The sequence below is a fragment of the Acomys minous genome, assembly GCF_964271855.1.
Source record: "Acomys minous genome assembly, chromosome: 19".
Lineage (NCBI taxonomy): Eukaryota > Metazoa > Chordata > Mammalia > Rodentia > Muridae > Acomys > Acomys minous.
The window spans coordinates 10170001-10196247 of record NC_140499.1 but is presented as its reverse complement, the minus strand read 5'-3'; the positions used below and the strand labels follow the sequence as shown (position 1 = coordinate 10196247).

The 26247-nt window shown below is 44.4% G+C and overlaps 1 protein-coding gene and 1 long non-coding RNA gene across 9 annotated transcripts in view; one reads left to right on the top strand and one right to left on the bottom strand.

The window, feature by feature from the left end:
• MECOM (MDS1 and EVI1 complex locus) overlaps nucleotides 1-26247 on the bottom strand; it is a 568506-nt gene that overhangs the window by 345317 nt on the left and 196942 nt on the right. The window lies entirely within an intron of this gene.
• On the top strand, nucleotides 4164-8510 carry LOC311589899. Its single transcript, XR_014776683.1, has 3 exons — nucleotides 4164-4685; nucleotides 7156-7343; nucleotides 8179-8510. It is a non-coding gene; the product is annotated as an uncharacterized lncRNA (long non-coding RNA).

The following is a 26247-nucleotide window of genomic DNA, read 5'->3' as shown; positions in this document are numbered from 1 at the left end:
GACCACACAATTCCCTGTCTTGTGGCAGGTCCAGCCCTCACAGAGGTTTACATCAATCCCCAGAGCCGCAGAGACCCTCCTGGAGGGTTTGTAACTAAGCTCTATGGTTCTCCTGGGCTACCCTATGTGCCTTCACCTACCCACCTACAGGATCTCTTTAATTCAACTGCCAGATGCTGCCAATCAAATTATGAATTGTTGATTAATCTGGGAAGAGGCTAGATGAATGAGGTGCACATTGGGCAAACTGGGTACTAAGGCCACTGGAAGTAGATGTTTGCCCCCCCCAACCCCCACACCAAGCTCCCCATTGAGAATTTCTCTGACTTCAGGACCCAGGTATCTGAAGATAAGCAGAACACACCTGTGCCTGCCCTCTGCCACCACCCAGCCTAGTTCAAGTCCTCGGACGCTTGCCAAAGCAAAATCTTCGTCTTGTCTTTCTCCTTTTCAAGTCCCACGTGACTCCGTTGTCACACCAAGAGGACAGCATGAGGCCTTTGTCAGGTGTGTCACCCCTCAACCTGCTCTTGCCTTCAGAGTTCCAACATACGGCCCCTCCCAGATCCGTATGAATTCTTGATTATCTCTTTTTACAACACCTTTATGAAGTTCTTACTGGGCTAATTTCCAGATTAAAACATGCAATGGATCGTGTTGCCTTCTTCAAGGAACCTAGCATTGGACTCATTGCACGACAGGTGGGATGGGTATTTCTTCTACGGCATGGCACAACATATGGGTAATAGCACACAGGTACTCTGGAAAGAAGAGAGATATGGAAAAGACCACAATCTGGAATGCTGAGAAGGCTGCGCATCCAAGCTAAAATTGTGGTAGAATCTGAAATAACCTCTAAGCGGGATTTGGAAAATGAGGACCGCTGAGTGTGAAAGTGCATCCTAGGTAAAGGGAAAACGTGTGCATGTCCCTCATACTGAAGTCCCAGTGACAAGGTCTGTGTCTTGAAAGGCAGAGGAAGGAAGGCACAGAGTGGAATTGGTATCGCTGAGGCATAAAAGAAACAGTTTGTTGGTGCTAAGTGTCTGGGCAACTAGGAGTCATGGGATTGGATCTTTCATTTGGACGGATGGAGAAGTAGCTTGAGTTAGGAAGGGGGAAACGCAGGAGGCATTGCATTAATAACAATGACCAGTGATGGGATGGCCCTTAGGTCATCCTCAGAACCCACCCCGAGCAGACCTGTGGCAAGTGCTATTATCTTATTAGATTCGATTCTGAGTATCTTGATCTAATACACCTACCAAACAGCTCGATAACCTAGCGTTTTAAATGCCATGTATGTTATGAGCACTTGGAATGCCTTTGAGGTACCGCAGTGAAGGAGACCACCTACCACATGCTAACTATCTCCCACACGTTATCTCACTTGGTCCATCACTTCAGCATCCCTTGGGGAAGAGAAGTCGCTGCAAAAGCCACATGGTCCTTGATCAAATGACTATTAGAATAGGGTTTGCAGGGATGAGGCAAGTGTGTAGAGGAGAGATCTGGCCTGGAAAGAGAGTTTGGGACCCTCGGTTCCTTTTAACTGCGTATGGCGGACAACCATAATGAGTCTGATACTCTCATAACACGTTGCGTAATTCCAACCAGGCACTCACAGCTCAGCTACTCCTGCCTATTTCCCACTCAGCCATAAATCAAAAAGACCAACTGTTTGGTGGATTGCGGAGGGCGAAATACTCATTTAACTCCTAAACACCATGAAATTGTGAAGAGTGTCATAAGGAGGTAATGCTGCTTCCTATAATGTATTTGCCTCCAAGAGCGCAGGAGCAGGACTCCAGCACCCCACAACCCGAGACATCTCTGCCCTGAATTTCATTTGCGTCCAAATCACTAAAATTCCCCTCAACTAATCTACCAGGACGAGTGTCCATCAACAGCCAGATGGCGCATCATGAGCCGACGCTCCTGAAGCGAAGGCTAACATGGCTCATTCGTGAGTGGCCTTTCTTTTCTCTAAGGTGAGAGATGGAGCACAAATGAAGCATACCATGGTAAATAGGAACTGTGCTCACTCGCAGTCATGCACTATAGCCATTAAGCCTTAAGGTCTTAAGGTACCAAGCAATGCATATGATAAATTTCTCAAAAACATCCCAGCCATAACATAGTTCTTGCTGATTGCTCATTTACCCATAATGCATGCTGTCATAGCAAAGCCTGACAAATGACAGGGAAAGCTCAGGTTATTTTTTACACTGACTGCCAAGCCCCTCACCTCAGATTATTCATTTATTAGGGCAATCACTGAGGTCTGGGTACTTAATATTGTTTTCACCAAATATGAAAATGATCTACTTGCCTATTCTTTAGTTCCTCCTAGGGCAAGCCATTTATCATCGGCTCACGATAAATGACTGCTTCATTATAGCTATAATTTATGAGGTGTTAGAAGTAAAGGGCCACGCCTAGAGACTTAAAGCTTTAATATGGATTAAAATAAGATAATCAATCAACCTAATACAAATTTTCTCTCAGCATTATTTCTTGTTTTGAAATAGCTTCATAATTTGGGAGGAGGGGAGTTTTAAGCCATGCCGAATATCTAATTATCCAACAACATGCACGTGTGTCTGAGAGAGTATGTAAATAAATATGGAGTGTGATGCCGGCAGACAAAGCAGGCGGAGAGCAAACCCCACAGCTCTGGTACCCTGATGATGTCAGAATGACTTGAGAGCAAAGAGTTTGCAGAGCGGTACAGACTAGAGCAGTGTTTTCACTCCAATTTTCTCACTTCTCTATAAAAATATTGCTACTGCTTTCCCCCTATTCTCTACAACAAAGACCTGACTCTGGGGAGAAAAGTTATGTCCCAATAACATTTCAACAATTTTGCTTTCTTTTATGTCTGAAGCAGGGTTTCTCAGCTCATAATTTGGATGAGAGCAGCTTCTTGCTGTGTCTTGGGAATAAAGAATATTTCCCACTAAAACAGCATTATAGTCTCCATTTTTTTCTGATATGTATCTTGATTTTATAGTTATCAGGTGATTCTAGAACAAACACTGTGCCTAAACAGTGCATCATGCCCAACACACTAGCATAAAGCTATTTGACCACTTGGATAAAAAGCTTACAGACTGGCCAGGATGTTCATAATTTAATGATTTAAAGACTTCTCATTGGGGAGAAAATTACCACAGCAATTAGCAAGCCAGAAGCCCAAAGGACAAAAGTGTTCAGCAAATGCAGCTTCCCAAATCCGTGTTTCTTGCAGGTGAGACAAATGGGCCCCAGCTGCCTTCAGGCAAATCTTGAAAAGATCCTTGCAGCAAAGCTGGTGACTGGAAACTACTCAGCCTTGAAATTAGCATCTCGAGGAGAAAGCTTTTCCTCCCCCCCCCCCCGCCCCCGCCCCGCCGCCGCACCCCCCTCCGGACAACTGTAGTTTACATCCTCAGGACAAAACAGGGGAAATGGAGGAAAAAAAAATAAGACTCAACAGAGAGACGGTTGGAATAGTTACACTGTGTCCCCCGTAAAGAGCTTCATTTGCTCATTTCAGAGAAAGTGTGGCCACCGGCACAGACACCCACCCCACCCCACCCCACCCTGCCCCCACCCCACCCCACCCTGCCCCCACCCCACCCCACCCTGCCCCCACCCCACCCCGAGAAGGGCTGCCTTTTTTTCTGTCTGGCCATCTACCCCCTTTCCTCACCCAGGTACTTTTGAGGTTACGTCAAAGGAGAAAAAGGGCTGGGACAAAAGCTCCGCAATGGGATCACATGACACCAAGAGTGTGAGAAGCAGACCCTTCACAGGTGCATGCTGGGAGCAATGCGAAAGGCAAACTGGGACCTGCAGCTTGACCCCTGAGGGGCACGTATTTCCACTTACTCTGTTTTCTACTCCACAGTGTTTCCAACAGCCAAAGCCTCTGGCCCATCACTCGGCTTAGGCAAGGTTCCATTCCGCCCTAGATTTCTGTTAGCTAACGGACATTCTAAAACCTCCAGTACACACCGCCCCTCAACGTGGATAAAGCAACATAGCCTTGTAGCGCTCTGTGAGCTAAGCTTCTGCCCATCCCTTCCTCCCTCCCTCTCTCCTTCCCTCCCTCCCTCCCTCCTTCTTCCCCTCCCCCCTCTTCTCTCATTGACACATTGAGGCATCTCACAATACAAAACCTCTGAGCTCCTAAAACAATCCCATCAGCACAGTCAGCTCGCCAAGGGAGACTGAGGTCAGGGACAAAATGGGAGGCCATCCTGGGTTACATAGTAGGTCTTGTCTCACACACACACAAACACACACGCGCGCGTGCACGTGCGCGCAAATATTGTCTTAGAAGCACACACTCTGCTTGTAAAAATGAATGAGACACCCCAAAAATCCTAGCCATCCAGGGATTACACAGGGGCAGAAGAACATATTGCAATAATATGTAGTGACGGCTTCATGTTTGTTTGTTTGTTTGTTTGTTTGTTTAACACAACAAAATTATCTCATTTCTCTGCCACTTATGCTGTCAAGTGAGATAAATTTCCTTCGCATCCTGCTTCTACAAGGCTCCCGACAGTGAAGGACAACGTTCTAGGTCTCACTGAATGGTGCCGCCACCAATTACATTCCGTATCCTATACGCGAGGTGACTTCAGCGTGTGCTGTCGCTGATGGCTATGGCGGCTTTCATTTCTACATGAAGCACAGTGAGTGTAGAGCATTACTGAAATATTGATAATTAAATGCAGTGAAAAGTTCCAACTGTTGATATGTTTTCACAGTAGACGTGAAAGAAAACTGACTTTGTGGTCAGGTTTGCTGCAGACGTGGGCGGTCTCATTGTAAAACATAAAGCCCTATCACTAATTATATATTTGAATAATGCCATGGAGTATTATCTTTTTCCCTTACCTGCCATCTGCCTCTCTGCTAATATGATAAAAACTTTGAAGTAACGTCTTCTAAGTATTCAGTACTTCATATGTAAATATCTATGCTATATATGTATACATTATATTAAAATATATACATATATATATATGATCCCCCAAAAGTGGACCTTTCTAATATATTCTTCACTAATAACATCTTGGAATAGACCAAACCTTTCAATAGTAGCAGATCAATACCAGATGCTTTGGTGGCCATGTCACCCACCCCCTGGTAGACAGGCATAGCAAAGCTTCTTTCCTCAGAAAGCCAGTTTCTAAAGACAACACTTTAGTTGGCCCAGGAAACGCAGCCCTTCTCCTCATGTGCAGAGCAGAAATGGTCTAACAACTGAACAAAAACAGCACAAAGGGAAGTCACTGGCAAACACGCTTCACAGAACCAGCATGGACCGGTCATCGTTGCAGGGGTTATCGTCCTTGACCGTGTCACTACCCGTCCTCCATCATGAACCCCTCAGGATGCAGAGGACATTCATATTTTGCATGCCCACCATGTAAGGGATCTGGTGCTATGTACAAAGTAGATGCAAGTCCAGGCCCTGCGTCCTGGAAACTCACAGTTTATATCAAGTAAAATCCGGTCTGGACAGGTTTCCTCCAGGACTTAGAACCGGCGATTAACCAGCCATACATTCTTTCCACAAATCCACGTGATAAAAGAGTGAGTGAGTGAGTGAGTGAGTGAGTGAGTGAGCGAGCGAGCAAGTGAGTGAGCAAGTGAGTGAGTGAGAGAGTGAGTGAGTAAGTGAGTGAGCAAGCAAGTGAATGAGTGAGCAAGCAAGCCTGAACACCATTCTTCTCACAACTTTTTAAAACTTAGATTTGAGGCCGTACAATGCCTTGGTCAGTAAAGGCCTGGGCCACCAAACCTGCTGACCTGCATTGGCTCACCAGGACCCACCCAGGACAAAGAAACAACTGACTCCTGAAAGTTGTCCTCTGCCCTTCATACACACTGTGGCATGCATGCACCTACACACACACACACCAATAAATAAATATATAATGAAAATTATATTTAGACATTTCAGTTTCTGTAAGATTTGAAAAGAATGCTTTAAAATAATTTTAATAAGCCAGACAAGGGGAAAAAAAGCATAGGTGTGTATTTGTATGGCTTTCATTGTCTTGATCATTTCTTACATAATTATGCTGCCTCGTTAAGCTCGCTTTCTCTGGGATATCTCTCAAATGCAAATACATACATTTTGCTTTTCACTGTAATATCCTGACCCAAATGGAATGAGAAACAGCAACTTCGACGTAACTGCTAAGTTACCAATTAGCTTCTTAAAGCAATTGAAAGTCACGGAGCGCCCTCAATACACAGAGGCGGTTAATTAATTAACATTAGATGTGATTAATAATGAGTCTCATTTAATAGCGAATATCTGCCTGCAATGGCTACATGACAGAACAAAAGCCTTCAGAGAAGCAAGCAACTATATTTGTCCTGATTGTGTTTGGGAGTTTAACATGTTTTGTGCAGGCTGACAAATGGCCTATTAATTATCTAATGTTGTCTGACAACAACAGCTTGATAAAGATGTATGTTTTTGAATCAGTGGATGGAAACTGCTGGAGAAGAGCCCCAGAGGGGCCTCGCTGTCCTAAAACTGGGCTCCCAGCCATGATGACAGGCAAGACAAAGCTCCTATCTCCTGCCACAGCCTTCCAGATAAAATATGGCTTGGCATTAGGGTTTTTTTTTTTTTCTCTCTCTCTCTCTCCCTCAGAAAACTGCTTCTGCAATATCTGATTAGGAAAAGGAGGAGTGGGTCTTTACTAAATTGGGGTTAAGGCATAATCAATATCATATATGGAGTGACTGCCGTATTCTGCATAATCACGGGCACTTCATATTATTAAGGAGTCCCTAACCCGTGGAAACATATGGCGGGACACTGCAGCCCTCTCTGTTCTTTTTATTTAGAAGTTTATCTTCCAACCTGTTTGACAGCTGCTCCTAAGTGGTTTCACAGTGCCAAATTATTTTTATGATTGTTTGATGTTTTATTCTCCCATTTCAGTTAATGAGATAGGATCCCTCAATGCCCATAACTCAGGTCTGTCAGGACTAAAAAGCATGCTTGTGGCAAGAAAGCCTGATGGTAAATAAGGCTAAAAGCAATGGATAATAAAAAAATAAAAAAAAAAAGTCTGTTATCAGAGTCGCCTTCACAGTCAAAACTTGCTGGGTCAGATCCCTCTTTTCTTTGTGTAGCTTCTGGGATAGTGCCTACCCAGCGTGAGGTCTCTGACCGCCATGTCCCACCAGCCACTCAACTCTGCAAACAAATCCTTATGTCCTTGTGTGGAACAGTATTAACTAAGGAATGTTAGAAGATCTTGAAGACAACAAGCGCTATATTCTAATTAAAGAGCCTGTGCATCGTTTACGGTAGCAAGCGGGTAATCTGTCATACACTGCTGGGGAGAAATTGTCCAACAAATAACCTTTACAAGAGTTTTGAGAACAGCCTCATAATTGAAATCCCTTATGGTTTTGCCAGGGAACTTTTATTAAGCTTCGAAAGGTTTCTTCTCCTTTTCCCTCACCCTTAAGAGTTTCATAGACATTTGAGGTTGTATAGAGCGAGAACCTTACAAAAAGAAAGCCCATAATTATATTTACAAAGACCTGAGTGCTAACAAGGCCGTTTCTGCTAATAAGCAAAGGTTAGTGGTTTGCCACAAAGCCAGGAGAGCTTGTTTTGTTTGTGTCTTTATTTGTGTTGTTGTTATTGGTAATGTGGACAGAATCTTTAAGCTTCTACCTCAACTCAGAATGTCTTTACTATACCAAAATAAGCTTCATTGTCACTTTATTGTAACATACTCCTTAAAAACATGATAAATTAAAAAACTTCATAGTCCCTTATAGACTGTGTCTGTAACATAAATTATTATTCCAAAGTTCAAAACTTGGGAATGCTACTAGTTTTCCACACAATGTTTCTTCCTTCTTATTACTCCTTTCAAATAATGGACATTCTTAGGCAGAAAATAGCATAGCAAAACTCAAATAACTGAAAGCTCCCATAACTAATTATAAAGCCTGGCATGCCGGACACAGAAGCAATTCTCCAGTGAATAGCAAAGACTGGGCGCTTTACATATTTAGTGCTTGCCAGGAACCCCAGCTTTGCCCCTCAGATCTAAGCATTAGCCATTTGTCCTCCCTTAGGGTCAGCCATGTCCACGTCCAGTATGTCTGACCAAGTTAGACTTGCTACATGTTTTCCAGGACATAAAATCCAGGACACGACACATGGGCCTGATGTCAATGGAACAACCACACCGCTGAAGAATGATGAGAGAGAAAATGAATGAGTTAACTGTCATGGTAAAGGTTAACTCCAGGGAACTCAAGAGGGAAAAACAACAGCTGAACATCAGGAAGCAATGAAGAAGGCTGGGGCCTGTTTTGAACAATTGCTGAAGATACAGCTCCTAAAATAGTACTGTATGGCCTTGAATTCCCTTCTACAGCCAAATAAAGTATACAAAGATGCTGTCCTCCCCGCCCATCCCTCACGAAGGGCTATTCATACCATTGCTAAAATTGTATCTTATTTGTACTGAGGCACATCAGGGAAAAATGCAATAGTTTCTACCCAGGCCTGGGAAGGCCACTTGAGGCAGTAGAAATCTTTAATAATTATGCCAACGGCTCCCATCAAAGGGATTTTGATAGAATTAAAAGCAAGGATAATTGCTTTGTGGCTTGTAAACTGTCACCCCGTGAACTGTCCTGGAAGCCATCACACCTCTCTCTGAACCAGTCTCATAGGTCTCAACTCCAAGGACAGTGAATGTGTAAACAAACCCAGTAACAAGCATCTGGAGACCTGAGGTCATGTGTCCTAATGAGGGATGCAGCCCCTTCCACCCATCTTGTGCGTCAAAGTCAGAAATGTCCAAGCTCTGAGGTAACAGCTACTTCTACACCACAGTTACAGTTGTTTGTTTTGTTCTTTGTGTCTGTGGCTCTCATTGCCTTGACCATCTGTCGTTTCTACACATGCGCAGAAGGAGGCCTGTCAGCCCTGTCCAGGCCCCCGGCACTATCAATGCTCTGCCCACTAGTAGTCCTTAGCCTGCGGACATCTTTTATTTGTAATCAGCATGCATCTTCTCCTTTGAAACACTTATCACTTCAGTCATCATAAGTGAGAGACTTTTACACTTATAAGTCTTGCTTTTTTTTTTCCATTTTTGCTATTTTTGTTTCCTTGCAGGCACAGAAAGTCTAATAAGGTGAGTTCAGTCTCTAGAAAGTAAAGCCTGCTGGAACTCTGAGGAGATTACAAGTCCCTCATGAGCCTTCTCCTTCATCCACATCCGGTTCCGGCTCTTGCTCTTTGTTTGAGACAAGGTTTCTCTGTAGCCTTGGCTGTCCTGGACTGGATTTCTAGACCCGGCTGGCCTCGAACTCACAGCGATCCGCCTGCCTCTGCCTCCCCTAGTGCTGGCATTACAGGAGTGTGCCACCACGCCCGGCTCCTACTCTTGTTCTTAAGCAAATACGAAACCAAAAACTAAACCAAAAACCCACAATGCAGGACACAGAGATCTGGAGGGTTTCAGTGGAGGAGATTAATATCAACAAGCTTGTTGGCAGCAAAATGGGTTTAGATCCCAGACCTCCTGGATGCAAACCAAGTCAGTTCGTCATTATGTGTGTATGCACCAAGTTGGGCGCAGGCTGATTTCAAGGGGCGTAGTACCTGCCTGGAAGGGCGTGGAATGCATTTGTAAATGGCTATAATAGAAAAATAGCTTTCTTCCCATGAGAAAAGAAAATATAATTGCCATGAGCCCTCAGAATCCTTGTCACTTAGGAGCTGATCAGGAAAGCAAGGCTTCTTGCATTGCACTAGGAGGACGTGGACCTGCTGAATGGAGCCTACCTTCTAACAAGCCCCACCCCCTGACTCAATTCCCTGCTGTGGGAAGGATTTTCACTGAGCTTGAAATGTTTCCCAGGCAGTCCTTCTGTGAGCCACAAGGCTAAATGGCTCTCTTGAAACCTATGTACTGTAAGTCGTTGAAAATGTAACCAGTATTAGTGTATTAAACAGGGTTCTCAGCAGGGGTTTTCTCCAACCCACAGGAGCGAGGTGTCGGCATGTTCCCACCGGGAGTACATTTTCAATATGAAAAATCTAAGGTAGAACTAGGAGAAGCCGTGGAAGCCAGCAGGTGTGTGGGATGTGGAGGCCACTAGCAGAGAGTGCTAGGGAAGTTCACCTAAGTGCTCGGAGTGCCTTCTGTCCCAGAAACCCACTCCAGGGTCCGATCAGCACCCATGGCGCTCCAACAACCCCAGTCTCTTCCAGCTAATCTCCGCAGGCAAAGCAACAGCATTGGCAGCAGCCTGACATGTGCTCTGCAGTGTCCTCACTCACCACGGGAATACAGAACAGACACGGGACATCCTCCCAAAAGGCACCACTGGGTGCTGGAATGGTAGAGAGGATTGCTGCTTCTTCCTTAATCTAGAAGCTCCCCTGGCTTGATTGTTAACCAACAATCGCTTGCTTGGGCTCTCTGAGCAGAAGCTCGGCCAAAGGATTAAGAACTAAGATCCCCGTACGCAAAAATAAAATGTTGCGAGTAAATTAGCCCAGGACTTACCCGGCAAAGAGCCGCCATTTGGAGTGTAAAGGGGAGGAGAGGACAACTTAAGTGGTGGCTACTCAGTTCCTCTTATCTGATCACATTAGACCGACTGGTATGTGTGCTGAGAGGCAAAATACAAACCAAAGGAGACAACCCGAAGGCCTGTGCTCCCTCCCGTGCGTCGCTATGACATGGACCTAAAACGACAGAAATCCTGATGTCCATGCTTGCATAATAAATGTTCCTCGTCATGACTAAAAGTGTCTCCTGTGACAGATGAGGAGCAAATACTTAGAATGCCACTGTCAGCCCTAGGAGCCCTAGGAGCCCCAGAATGGGGCTTGGCGGCTTGGGTTTCCTTACTTTTCTCTTCCTTGGAAAGGAACAAATGTCTCTGCATTGTTCATGCTAGGCACAGAAGCAGGATGTACCCTAGCAGGATTTTTTTTCTTTCAGGTGTTCTTTTTTTTTTTTTTTTTTTTTCTTCTCCAAGCAGTACAGAAGAAAACAGATGACACCACAAGTTTAATGCTAATTGATTTATTACCTGTCTAAGCAAATCCCCGCCTGCTCTATAGCAGGCTCGGGACTTAAAGCAAATGATTTACAAGATAATGTTTGACTCTGGAAAAGGGTAATCAGATCCAGATCCAATGGATGATAGGATAATTGAGAATAAATAAAAGAGGATAAATTGCTGTGTGCTAATGAGTTTACAGGCCCTAATGGGAAAGACATCAGTTTTAACACCCAGGTTATGAGCTAGGGAGCAAGGCTTTTTCTTTTTGGCTCCGCCTTCAACTGCCTAAGATATAGTGCTGAAACAAACCAAGATTAATGGTACCCCACTTATTTACTTAACCATTCTTTGTGCCTCCAACAGTGCCTTGTTTTAAGCATATAGGACTGTGGGGGTCTGTAATAAACATACCGGACCCTGGTGCTTAGGTTTCAAAACCAACTTTCCTCTTAGCACTTCCTGCTGACAGGTGCCGCTTACCCCACATGGTGCCTAGACATAAATGTTCCAGGCGCAAACCACTCCAGTAACAGCTCAGCTCGTCTGCTTCCAGGGTCCCAGGGGTCCAGGAGCTTGATGAGTTGACGCCACTATCTTCAAGCCTTTTGGCCTCGTGGAGAGTATTCCGAAGCATTTATGCAACCTGGGTGCACTCACATTTGGAAATGGTTGCCTGAGCGACAATCGTAGGTACTTCGCCTCATGATTCATTTTTATATCTCACTCACTCGCCACCCACATCACCAGCAAGGGCCGGGTGACACTTTATTGGTATTTTTGATTACTGCTATAGCCATCTAAATTTTTCACAGGACGGGGGCCTCTGGTCCAAATGTAGCCATGCACTGGATGGAGGGTACAGGCTACAAAGGAATAAAGCAGCAGCAGCGAGGAGCAGGGTGATGAGGAGGAAATGAGGAACAGAGACGCTGCCTGGGAGACGGAGGACCCATTCCCTTGTAATGTTCCCACCAAATGAAGTTGAACACAATGAATCACAGAGCTCCGGCACGCGTGCGCCTCACAAAAAGGCAGCTCAAGCGCAGTGCTTAGACATGTCTGAATGACAGCTTGATTTCCTCACATAGTCCTCATCCAAAATGGCCATTGCTACCCGGATGGAGAAGGTTGTTTTTCATAGCATTTCCTATTTCCGTGTTTGCTTGGCAAGTCTGGGTACTCAGGTTCATGTTTGCCTGTGTAATCCCAGGCAGCCAGGACTCCCGTTCATGGGAGTTCGTTCATTCCCTGTTACAGGTACATCGTCCTGTTACTGGTACATCGGTACATCATAAAACACACCTGCATCATCATTGTTTCCCTGCCCTGCTGTTCTGCAGAGCGTGATTCCAGGGCCTGCTCTGAGCCTGGCAACTGGATATTTCTAATGCTGGGCACAATGATATGTACCTGCTTGGTACATACGAGCTTGGTACATACATGGTTGATTTGGGGGGTTCTGGTATTGTTTGTTTTCGGGACACCTGGATTGCTTTGATTTCTCACACTAATAGAGCTTCGCTGGTTCGTGTTATGGGAGAAACCAGTAAAATCGTCTTAAGTTTGGCGTCCCGTTTTACACTTCCCCCAGACAAGCTTTAAGGTAGGGACTGTTGGTTAAGGGTTTGGTTCCATTGGAGGACAGTTTGTCTAGTGTACACAAGGCCCTGGGGTCTGTGCCCATCATTATATGAACTGCAGGAATCCAAAGGCCAGCCTGGGGGACATAAAAACCACCTTCCACCTCTCAAAAAAAAATGTAAGTTTTTTCATATAGAAGTGGTCATGCCTGACAAACTGAAGCTTGCTTTCCCTCCATCACCTGCCTCACACCCTACAGTCCTTATCACCCCACTTTACTTGTTAAAACTGGACTTAGAAAAAATCTGTTCTTGGGTATATGAAGCCAGCCCTATTTGGTTGAACTTTCATAGTTTCTGAGTTAAGTCGGTGGTAAGCCCTGTTCTACTCAGGTGAAATGTGAAGTTAATCAAAAGAGATGCCCCTGTGACTGGGTTCAACACGCACCCCACAAACAGATTGGCTCCTCGAATTAACAAATTTGGCTGCTGCTTCAACTGTATTCTCTACCCTCTATGGATCCATGTTTCCCTGTGATAAAGAAATAGGGGCCCGATTTCTCAAGCAGATAAACTAAGCCTTAAGAGAGGCCACAAAGTGTCTGAAGGTCATGTAAGGAGCTGAAAAGCTGGGAACCAGCCGTGGGATCTGTGACTCCCACATCCCCTTAGAGGATTCTGGACAATACTGACACCCTCCATGAACCGTATCCAAAAATCGTAAAAGATAAGTTGTTTCCTTATATTGTTCAAAGAGGGGAAAAAAATGAATAGCTTTCCCAGAGTGCAAACAAATGGTGAATGAGCCCCCTCTACACCCTATAGAACTTCATGTGAGAATTTGTTTTCCCTGATGGGAATTCATAAAAGTCAGTCTGGACGGCTGCCTAGCTTACAGACCCCTTCGCAGCAACCCTGTCTTCTGTCTAAACACACATCCAGTCATGGTGAGCCCTGGAACGCCGTTGCCATCACGGAGTTCAACACCATCAACTTACAAAACAGAATTTGAAAGATTAGCTGGCCCGTGTGTGCTTTCAAGTAGTTTATAACAGAGGCAATTAGATACATTATGAGACGATCTATTTACATGAAGGGTTCAATTATTTTAAGGAGGTAGTACAAGAACATGTTATCCAAAACACATTTATCACTTCACAAGGCAAGGGATGGCTTCTGCCCTCTCAAAGAATCAGAGAGTTGGACAACTCCCCACTGGGCCCGAGAAGCCCAGACAATGGCCCACAGCTTGGACCCAGGTCTTGTCAGCAGCTGGACAAGGTCACGGAAGGGACTCTGCCATAGAAAAATGTGGCCCTACATGGGTTGATAACCTTCAGGAAAATGTTAGATATCTGAGGGTCCTGCTGCAAGCCCAGGTAGCAGCTGGCCAAGGCTTTGCTGGAAAACAATCCTTATCCTTCACCTGACCCCTTCCTTGCCTTCCTGCTCCTTCTTGGATGCAAAATCACAGCCTTGAGAGCAAGATCCTGGGAAAGGCTGCTCCCCTAACACACACAGGGAATTTGACCTCTCCCAAGAACCTGCCATGTTGGTTCCAAATGTTACAGAAACGCTTGATTCTGCTGGGGAGGAAACTTCTACCCGGCCCCATCTCAACAGCCTTCTTTTCCTATTTCATCTACCATAGATAGTTGATAAAGACCAGAAAGTGGCTGTGGTGGTGGCGGGGAAGGGGTGTTTGCATATAAGTGCTCATGCGTGGTACTGTGGTGTGCACATGGAGGTCACCACGCAATCTTCAGGTGTCATTCCTTGCAGAATTTTTTTTAGCTTTATTTTAAAAGAGTCTCTTTGCCACTGAATAAGAGCTGGGTTAGCCCAAGAGCTTCTGGGAAGTGTCTCCATCTCCCATCTCCTGGGTCAGGGAATACCAGTGTCCTAGATTCTGGGGGACCTCGGAATCAAACCCAGGTTGTCTGTCATGTTTGCATCGTGAGGGCTTTTAGCTGCTGAGACTTCTCCCCAGCCTTAAAGTGACTTCTGGATGGTACAACAGACTTCACAGTTTTTAATACATCTCTGAAACTACATAGCAGAACAGCCAAATACTGGCTTACTTTTTGAAAAGATGGGATTACTGGAAGTGAGGACGTACAAGCTGATGACAGCTGCCTGAAGATGCAAAAGTCACCATTCTAAACATTTATGGCTGACGAGCCAGTTCTTTAACTCATAAGACAGGCAGACTTTAAGCTCATTGGTGAAAAAGCAGAGGAGACGCCTAATTCCAAATACCATCCAGAACAATAGAAGCAATGGTGACCTCGGTGAGCTGGTGCATGCCAGGCCTTTTGACCCCATCCATAGTCACATATATGACTTCTTGCTGTTATTTAGTCTGTTTTTCCTCTCCAGGTTCCCTACCAAAGCACATGAGTGGGCTGTCAATCTCCAGGCCACGATGGCCTTCGAAAAGTAGGCCTTAGACACCTCTGAGTGGATTTGCCACGAATCTGAAGACTCAGTGAGAGACATATTTCAGCCAGAGTTAAATCCTCCCGCCAGCTGAGGTGACCAGTGGCACCAGGGAGAGCCTAGCCCTTCAATCAGCAGGTAATAGCTAACATGCGGCCTTCGAGCACCGTGTAGAAATCATTTAGTCCGCATGCCAAAACACTAAGCTGTTGATGAGCACGCTGCACCCCTGCTGACTGACGGCCTTCCTGTGAGCAGCCAGATGTTTCTGCTTAGAGCCGCCTCCCCGGCCTCCAGCTCTGGCTCTGCCAGCCGGCAGGGGAGGGAAAACAGGGCCCAGAGTTCTATCTACACTAGGAGTTTCTCCTCTTCAGCATCCCAGCATCCGCTACATTGCCTGGCACGTGAGAAATGCTCCAGGTCTGTTTCTTCAGCTCATAAAACAGCACCTGGCTCAGCTCACTTCCCTACTGAGTCTGATAAAGAAAACAAGACAAAAACTTGGACCTCGGCATGTAGCAGCTCAGTTACAGACCCTGGGTTCAATTCCCGGCACAGAGTAAAGCAAACACAGTAGGACACACCTGCAACCCCAGTATCCAAACTGTGGGAGCAGGAAAATCAGAAATCCAAGGCAGTCTTGGCTATGTAGTGAGTTTGAGGCCAATCTGAGCTATGTAAGACTCTAACTCAAGAAGAAGAAAAAAGTAGGGGAAAAAAACTTATGCCATATTGATATTAATTATGCATTTAAACAGGAAAATCATGTTTGGAAACAGTCTTTAATGGGCATTTGAAGGTTACCTTCTTTCCTTAAAAAACACTTCCAAGGTGCCAAGAGGAGTTGGTACCCCTTTCAGGGGGGAGCTTTCTCTGAGAAGAAGGAGAAGAGGAAATGAGGGGTATTGGAAGAAAAGGAAAGTGGGGGCTGGAATCGGGCTATAAGGTGATTAAGTAAATAAATAAATAAATGAAAAAAGCCTCCAGTAAATATTATTGCTGCCATAATTGATATCATGAAAGGATCAAACCTCTATTTATGTAGGTATATGCCAAATGAAAATATGATTCTACATTCTAGACTTTAACAGAAAAGTATTTGGAAAATATCTTTTTTTTGCAGAACCTAGATTTAAAGTCACGTAGATGTGAGGCAGTTGGGATGGCTCAGTGGTAGAAGCACTTGCCACCAAACCTGATGATCTGAGCTCTGTCCAAGGGGCCCACATGAAAGAAGGAAGAAACACTTTTGCAAGGTGTCATTTGGCCCCGTGTGCAAGTGGACACCCACCCACATACACACAAAAGGAACAAAACGCTTAAAAATGTACTTAACTTTATAGATGTGTGTGTGTGTGTGTGTGTGTGTGTGTGTCCATGTGTGTGGTGTGTTGGAGGGTGTAGACCATGAAACAAGAAAGAGTATCACTGAGAGGAGAAAAGGACCTTAAGACGGGAGAACAAAAAGGGTTAATATAATGCACATGATGAGGGAAAGCAGACTAGGATTATCCAGGAAGAAAGGAAACCAGAGGGAGCTAGCATGAGGCAAGGGGGAAAGCAAATAAGGACATAGTATAGTGACATGTGTGTGCACGGGTGTAATGATAGCATGTGTTACTCTTTGTTCCAACTTAAAGATTAATTTTAAAAAGGAAAGTGTCTCGAGAACAAAACCCTAGCGTACAAATTATTTATTTAGGAGACCTAAGTGAAAAAAAAATCAGACTTTTTAGCAATACGTATATGTAAAATGTCATTTTGTTTTGTTGTTTTGTTTTGTTTCACAAATCAAAAACTGGGGGGTCTAAGGAGCTGACAGAGAGATTTCCTGTCTGTGGACCGGGTTCCCGTTATCATTTATGTGGGTGACGCACTAGGGAAGACGTACAGCACAAGGTATTTCTTGAAGAGCTAGGTCTGCGAACACGCGGAGTCCACACATGATATGTCACTGTGTAGTTTGAGCATACGAAACTGCACTGGTTTCCCCAGGTGCAGGCAATCAAGGGAAGCCACCCCGTGAGAGCAGAAGGGTTAAGCAGAGAGACCCCTCTATAGAACCATCTGTCGTGCACAGATATTAGCCTGATGCTCAGTTGAACACATAAGAACTCCCTCCATCCCTAGGCACACTTAGTTTATGTTGGAGGGGTTCATTTTAAAGATTAATACACAATAGCTAAGGTGGGGTTTTGGGGTCTTGTTTTGTTTTGTTTTGCTGAAGAAAGGTATACCAAAAGGAGTTTGCCACCTGGTTCTGCTAAAAGTGCTAAACGACATTTCAACAAGTGAGTGTCGTCTCCGGATAAAGTCTAAAACACACAGATGAGCTCAATTCTGCCTCCAGACACAGACCTCAGTCGATATTTTTGAAGAGAGAAAACAAGTAAACATGATTTTCAATTCCAAGACTACCCCAAATATAGCTTAACTTTTAATGAAAATTACTTGGCCGTACTGGAAAGGCTCTGTAACTTTCTCTGTGTTTGTATGTTTCCACAGCTCTAGTTGGACACCTCGGTTTGCTGTGTCCACAGTGTCATTGGACTTGGGTGTGAAAGAGTGTCATCATTCTGTGGTCCTCCTTCCTCTCAGATGACAACTTGAGGCTTCAAATTTGCATCTATATGATGCAGAATTTTGTGGGAGGACTTAAATTATGCACTGTGAAATGTTGTCCTCATTGGCCAATTGCTCTGTGAATGATATATTCCTTTGACCAAGGGAGGCTCCTCCAAAACTTTGGAAGTTTCCGTAAAGCGCACTATATTCCCTGGAAAAGTGGGCACAGGAGAGATTTCTCTGTCACCCTAGCCTTGAGAGCACAACACATGGATGTTGAGGCAGAACATTCAACAGAGATGCCTCTGGGACTGTCGAATGAGGGCACATTGAGCCTGGGCCCGTTTGCCTACATTCTTGTCCAAGGTTTATTTAGAGGTTTGTTGACATTTTCCAAGACAGATTACTAACATACTGGGAATTTTTGTCTTGCAGTATTTCAAGAAACCTTTCTATTAAATTTTAGTATGTGAAAAATATTTACATTTTGCCTGGGTGCCCAAAATGTAAAGCAAGCTTTAAGACAGTCTTTGTAATAGTGAGATTTGTTTTCAGTGGAATATGAAGTAAAAAAATTTTTATGACATTCCTATGCATTTATTTCGTGTGTGAGCTGGGAGAGGAGCAGCCATGTGCCATGGTGCAAGTGGGCAGCTCTGAGGAGAGCTGTCAGACACTATTGCTCTTTTGCCGTTTTATGGGTCCCAGGGGTCAACTGAGATCATCAGGGTAGGCAGCGGCCACCTTTGCTTTCTGAACCACCTCAGCAGTCCAAAGCAGATGGAATGATGAAGCCATCACCTCTGGTTGCCCTAAAGGCTCTCTCTCTCCCTCCCTGTCCCTCTCTCTGTGTCTCTGTCTCTCCCTCCCCCTTCTCTCTTCCTCTCTACTTTTTCTGTGTTTCTGCCTCTCTCCCTCTGTGTGTGTGTGTGTGTGTGTGTGTGTGTGTGTGTGTGTGTGTGTGTGGTGTATATACATCTGTGCATGTTGGGGGTGCACTCACCTATGCACGTGTGTATGGAGGGCAGAGGTTGACTTCAGTATTTTCCTCTAGTTCTTTCAGGTGTATTTTTCAGATACAGTCTCTTACCGTACCTGAAGCTCACAGTTGGGCTAAACAGAGAGCTCTTGAGATCTGTGATACGCACCCCCACACCACCACTGCCAGCATTTCATACTGTGCCACAGGCACTTTTCCTACCCAGTCATCTCGCCACCCAGTCTCCTCCTCTTCCCCCATTAGCCCAGGCCCTCCTCAAATTCACTGTATACTGTGGACAACCTTGAATTTCTGAGCATTTGTGGGACTATTTACAGTTTCATAGGGTGCTGGAAACAAACCAGAGCCCCATGAATAATAAGCAGGCAGCCTACTAGTTGAGTCATGTCCCCCTCACCCCAGAAGGACTCCTCAGGGTGCAAACGTGTGTTCGGCTCATCCAAAAGCACTCTGGCTCCCACTTCCTGTCTACTTGGATTTGTCCTCTTTGCCCTCTGTGACCCTTGCCCTCACTGACTTTCTGTCTGCACATTAGAGCAGCATCACACAGAAGCAATGGATTAGGTCTCCAAGAAATGAGGCAGCTGCTGCATCCCTCACCCAAATCCCTGGGCATCCTGAGTGCATAGTGCCCCACTAATGAACTTCTTGTATATCAATTATTGTGCATATTAGCATCATCTGTTCCTAGCTTTCCCATCTTAACTATGTGGTTATAGTCATCACTTCTGTGTCTAGTTCAAGAACGAAATATTCATGTTTCTTTCTTTTGGTGAGAAACTAAGTCAAGCCCCGAGTCTTACCTTTCAGAAATGATTCTGATCTCCTCTGCCCGGCCCCACCCTACCCAACAGTCACTGCCTCTGGCTCCCAGGACCAGCATCTGATGAATTTGATTTTTAAAATGATGAACCTAGGTACATTTGGGGTAGATGTGAAGACGGACTTCCAGGTAACTCTATTCACAAGTGCAAATATTATAAGTAAAAGCTTTGTCTCCTATATTTCAAAACAGCTAGGAACAGGGCTCTGGGATGCCCACAGCAGATGCAAAGTGAATGTAAGCTTGAGTTGGTGGAGAAGATAAGTTAGCCTGCATGAGTTATTGTACAATATGTACACATTAAACATTCAAACATGCCCTATAAATATGATTTAAAAATTTTTAAATTCTTATAAAAATACTGATATTAGGATCCAGAAAGAAAGAAAGAAAGAAAGAAAGAAAGAAAGAAAGAAAGAAAGAAAGAAGACATCACTAATGAATCTGCCAATGTCTCTCACCACTTATATATTTTTACTCTGTGTTAGTTATCACAGATGCTTAAAATTATTACGCACATACCCAAAAGAAAAGCCTCACTCAAGGCAAACAGCCTGAATTCTGGACCCAGACTGCCTGAGTTATAATCTCATTTATGCTATTAATTAGCTGTGTGCACTCCAGTGGTTGCCTAACCTCACTGTGCCTTCGTTTCATCTGTAAAACTGGACAATACTATCTATTTCCTAGTTTTGTTGTGAAGATTAAATGGGTCATTATGTGCAAAGTGCTCAAAATACTACCTCCTATATAATAAGCTTGCTATAAGTACTTTTAATATAAATTAAATTAAATGAAAAACCCTAAAGGCATCCATTGATTAGATTCTATTTGGCCAATGCCAGATAAATGGTGACCACTTTGCTTGCCTTAAATTATCATCAAAATGTGATCTCTCGCATTTTACACTGATTTTTTTCTCTCTGTGCTGACATCCATTTTAGCATAATGACATCATTTCATTTCACTTTGGCCCCAGCTGTTAACAGTGCTATTGAACACTTGGTTCGGGTTCATTTATCTTTCGTGTTTTAATATGGCTTGCTCAATGTAGGGAAATCCTCCTGATGTACTAACCAATCTTATTTTTAGAAAATTCAGCCGTTGAGACAAAGTGATTGCTTCCAAGAATACTCATAAAAATTACAAGCCCAATTACAGCCCATGGGGTGTTTTACATGTTTTCCCTCTTTTGCTCGGTCACAGACTGTCTCTGAGCTTCAGCTGATAGAACTTGGAATATAAGCTCTGCGCTTTCTCAGACCCTCATCTGGGTAACAATCCTCACCCAGAGACGAAAACGCAGTTATGGGACTAGCGGCACATATCCATATAAACGTGTGGGTGTGCTCTGATTCCGTTTGACACTGTCATCTGCTTTATGCAGCCCAAGCTATCATTAAACCTACTAAGCAGACAAGGGTGACTTTGAACCTCTCGGGTTCCTGCCTCTCCTTTTCCAATGCTGGGATACACACACACACACACACACACACACACACACACACACACACACACACACCAAAACACACATACACACACACACACACCAAAACACACATACACATACACACACACACACACCAAGATGCCCTGTTTGTGTGATGACGGAAGCTAATGAGCATCATCTTGTATGCTAAATAATCACCCCACCGGTGAGCAACGCGCCCAGCCTTACTTGGATGCTGAAGCTGTATCTTGTCACCAACCTAAAGACTTGTAATATAACACTTTCAGTTGGAGGTGTAAAAATTGGACTGGACTAGCCACCCACCACTACTGCTGGACTGGAAATCTTGCGCACAACGACAGGCAAGTTCCAAATCCAAACACCTGGTCCTGGATGCCAAATTGGCTTCCAGTTGAATTGTGCCAGCACAGATACTGACGCATAAGAGCAGGTCCCTCTCAAAGAAGCCTGGGTGCACACCTCTGACCCTTAGCTGGGGTGCTCAAACGTCCATCTGCAGTGAGGACTCCCAGTGAAGGCTCTGTGCTGTGCTTGGCTGCATTTCTATCTGAGTGCCAACAGGAAGATAAATGAAAGACTGGCTCACTGGAGTGCTGGTGGTTTGGGGGCTATTGATTTTTGGTCCATTCTCTTTAAAAGTGAGATCTAAAAAGTTGACAGAGGGTCATTAATTTCATCATATACTTGTCGTCTCATCCATAACCAATCCAGGCCCTGAGTGTGCTTGTCACTCTGGGTTTGCACTTTATTTGTTTAGGGTTTTCTTGGCGATTCCATTCTTGACTTCCCCCCCCCCTCCCCTTTGACTCCAGCCTCTTTAAATAAAGGAAGAAGGATGCTGGCTTGTGACTCCACCCCACCCCCCCAAAATGGATTTGGGAATGAGGAAATTACAGATATAAATATATAAGCAGGGACCAGAAGGGTGGGAAACAATATTCGCAAGCAGGCTCTGCCAGCTACCTTCTTTCCTTACTTTGAAAAAGAAAAATAAATAAATAAATAAATCCTCTTTATAGTATTCATCAATCCTAATTATTCAATTAGCCCCCAATCGAATAAACACTTACCCAAGGTGAGCTAGTGGGCTTGTTTGAAGGAAATATTAAAAACCCAAGTCCCAACATTCCCTTAAGAGAAGCTTGTGAGTTCTTTAAACAGTTCTGCTGAAAGTATAAAGATGGTTGATGGTAATGACCTCGGAAAGAGTTTCTTTGGCCGTAAGTTCCAAACAGGTCTACCGATCTTCAAGACGGTGTCATGAAAACCTCTCAACAGTGCAGTTTTATTGCCGTTACGACGGTGCGTTTATTGTTTGTTTGGTTTTGTTTTTCTAACAGGGAAAGGAGAGTTTGGCAGCCTCCATAATTATTATTGAAATAACCATCAAATAAAATCTTTAAGGCTGGTTGAATATTCAATGAACTGTGTAAATCAGGAGCTTAGAAAACAATGGCCCAGGGTGAGAATGGAATCCAGAGGACAGAGCAGGGGATTTTCGGTAATTGTCCAACAGCTTTCCCTGATAGCTTTGTCCTGCCTGACTCAGGACCATCCATTCTGCTATATCTATTCTGAAACCTGGAGCAAAGGCAGGAATGAGGAAAGCAAAAGAAAATATGATTAAGTTCACAGGCCAACGCAAGGAAATCCAGTATTAATAATACCACAACCTGCCAGTAAATCTCGATTTTATAGGTGAAGAACTACATTTCTACTTGAAAGTGTGTTTTTATACACCCCTGAGTACCCAACTCGTTAAACTACCGAGAGGGCTCTACATGGCTTAGAAGTTAATCCTTCAAATGGCTAACAATTGAATGCCTCAGCTGTTTGTAGTTTCCTAGTGCTGGCTAATTTCATTTTTGTTTCATATGTTCACTGGTAACTTTTCATTGTTCGCTGACACAGAGGTTGTAAGTCTAGTTAATTTGGTTAAAATGAGGCTGAGAATGTTCGGTTTCCTGCTGGCTACAAGACTCTGGGGAACTTGAAGTCACACTCCCCACACCCCAAAGAAACTCAGTGGGAAAAATGAGATGACCCAGCCCCGGGGGTCAGCTTGCACCTGAATCAGAGTTGTAAACAAACACCCTGAAGTGAGCTCCAGCTTGTGAGAAAGGCTTTTGGTGCTTTTCCTGGCCAATTCATCTCTCTTCTTTTTATTTCCATTTCATTTTCTCTCGAAGCTACTAAAATTGTGTTGAGGGATAACGGCCTTCACGCACTTCTTGGGCAAAGTGTCTAGTCATGGGGATGAAGAAGATTGTGATGGTGGTGATTGGGGTGACGATGGCAACGGTTTCAAATTGTGGTGGTGGTAGGGGTGGTGATAGCAATGGTGGTACAGGTGGTGGTGAGGATGGTGCTGAGGCTGATGGGAGTGACAGTGATTGGGGTAACGACTATGGTGATGTGACCCTATTTTGCACTACCTATCCCTCATATCTCAGAGGACAGAGGAACACATTCCCTCAACATTAGTTCCATCTTCCTCTACTTCCCCTGTGCCTCCTCCAGCCCTTCTTAGAGGAGACCTAAGGCACAAATCCCCTTTCCCGTTTATTGATTCTCTTTCCTTCTTCCCCAGGGCCTCCTTCCTGCTCCTTCATCTCGCATGAGTATCACTAGCCTGTGTCATCTTCGCTACCACTTCATGTCAGGAATGACACACTGGTTCTATGTTCTCTCCGTGTATACACAATACATAATGACTCGTGGCATTAATCAGGGTGGTAATTAAATAATTATGTAAGGACAATCTTTCTGCCTTTCTTTTCTATTAGCATGTAATCTCTGTATAATCTAGGACCATCTTCCCCTACTATAGGATCTAGCTCTTGTTTGAACTCAAATTTTCTTTGAGTGACTGAATCCATTCCAGGAACAGCTTTCTCACTAGGGGGGAAAAATGGAATAAAAAGTGTTCTCTTAGGATTCGATTATATACTCAATGTACAAAAGTACTTTGTGTGTGAGCAAATGCCACAGGCAATGAAACCTTGCATTCTTTGTTGTTCCTGCATCCGTTTCTGACACACTCAGTGATTCTTTGGGAAGGAACTCTTAGACAATGACCGCTCCGATCCTTACCACATGATAGTGGACACCTCTAGCCTGGAAAAGGGCTCCTGGCCTTTCCTCTGTTACCATGCCCCCTGAGCAGATGGCCACCAACGGCTCTGAATTCAGGCCTCCTTAGTGCTTCATGAACCATGAACTTAGATGAGCTCAGGAAACAACTGTAGGACAAGAGAAAGCTGTGCGCAGATGATTACCATTCTTGCAGTGGCAGCGGAGTCAAGGAAAGACAGTTACGAGTTGAGCTTGGCTCTTCAGGAAAAGGAACCACTAGGTACTTTTCGGTCATAGAAAAAAACCATGAAGCTCCATAGAGAACCTTGAGCAGAGAAGATGAGCTCTAAAGACCAAGAAGGGTCCCCAAGTAAAGATGGCGATGTGTTCATGAAAGAATGAGTAGAAGCGTAAACCTCTAAGCAGTACAACACCGGCCAGCAGGGAGGTTAACAGAGTCTGCCTCGCAGATACATCAGTACCCAAGCAGTTGCATAGCATCCCCATTCTACAGTGCGGTGTCTTCCCATAAATAGGAGAATTGCCCAAACCCTGACACATCAGAACCTGTCCCTCCCTACTGGTTAACTACCAGTTAAATGCAGATGGTTGCTCGAGGCTGTTAAGATCAAGAGTCTTCCTGCAAACTCAGGATGTGGATTCTGGTACTCTGAAGAGCCTTCTCCTAGCAGAAGTCCTCCCCTGTTTCCCGCCCCAGCAATGCTCCGTAGCATTTAGAAACTGCATCGAGAGACACATATTTCCCCCTCAAAACTCATTAATTATAGAGTTTGGAAAACATGAAGTAGACAAAGTGGGTAATTTTTCACACTTAGAAGAATTTCCACATTCTGTTTTGACTTTCTTGCACAGCTGAAAAGAGATTAATATAACTCACTTTCCCTATCAACTGGCTTCTAGCACTGCCATGCAGCTGGCATCCTGTCAAAGACAAAGAAAGCAGGAAGTACCCACAGCACTCACCCGACGCCAAAGGTGTGCCCACCACACAGGAAATTCCCAGTGCTGGCTGAACAGAAGGCTCAGAACGTAAGAGGGCGCACTGCTCTTCCATAGGACCAGAACTCAAAGCCCAGCACCCACATCAGCCAACTCACAAGTGCCTGTAATTCCAGCTCCAGGGAGACCCCAACTCTTCTGCCTCGGCAGCCACCTGCACTCTACAAATATAACCATGCGCGCGCGCACACACACACACACATACACATACACACTTAAAGTAATAGAAACTAAACTTTGAAACGGAAATTCTCAGTGGGTAGCCATCCCAAGAAAGTGCTATGATATGAAAGTACAAGGGAACTGAAATAGTAAGTCAGTTGTTCCCAAATTGTCCCCTCTCCAAAAATGTTCTCTAAGGTTCAAAGGAAAAGGTTTCTCTTTAACAAAACGCTAACAATGGAAGATCTGATTATGTCAGTGATCAAATCACCCCAATTGTACAGGATTCGGGAGTTGGAATTATGCTAGTCCTTTGAGAAGCAGAGACCCCTCTTCAAGTTGGAAAATCTGCTTTTGGTAAGAGAGCAAATCACAGGAGGTTCATACAAATTTCCTCTACTTGGAGACATAAAAAAAATAAAAAGACTTTGACAAAAAAATAATAATAAAAGTCCTAATATATGACAACCCCACTCCAAAAGTATGAAATCTAGGAAGCCCTTATTTTAACATTTGCTGCAAATACAAGATTTGGATTTAGATTTATGGGAGAAAGGAAACTCTAGGCTTTCCGGTGACAGTGAAACCGCAGTCTGATCATGGTAGGTCCTCAGGACCAACTACAAATTTATTCCTGCAATACCCCAGTCGTTCCTGCTCAGGCTCAGTGCTGGCAGAGGCACAGCTCACACCCACCATGTCTACTGCAAAGGGAGGGGAGGCATGAGGGAAGGCCCTGCACAGATAGGCACGTTCTAGTCTGGCAACATAGTGAAAATTCTGAGGGAGATGAGTCATGGAGTCAGATGTGAAAGGCCAGTGAGTGATGAGGAAAAGCATTCACGAAAGTTCTACGGCTGACACAGAGCCGGTGAAGCCTTGTTTCTCTCTCCATACAATAGGTCAGTTTGTTGTGTAAAAATACAATAATAGTAATAATCTAGAGGTGTCAGCCTTGATGTTTATTTCATTAAATCTTTAACTTAAGTGGAATTTAATCCTTTCCTTAGAAAACAACAGACATATCATAAGCGCA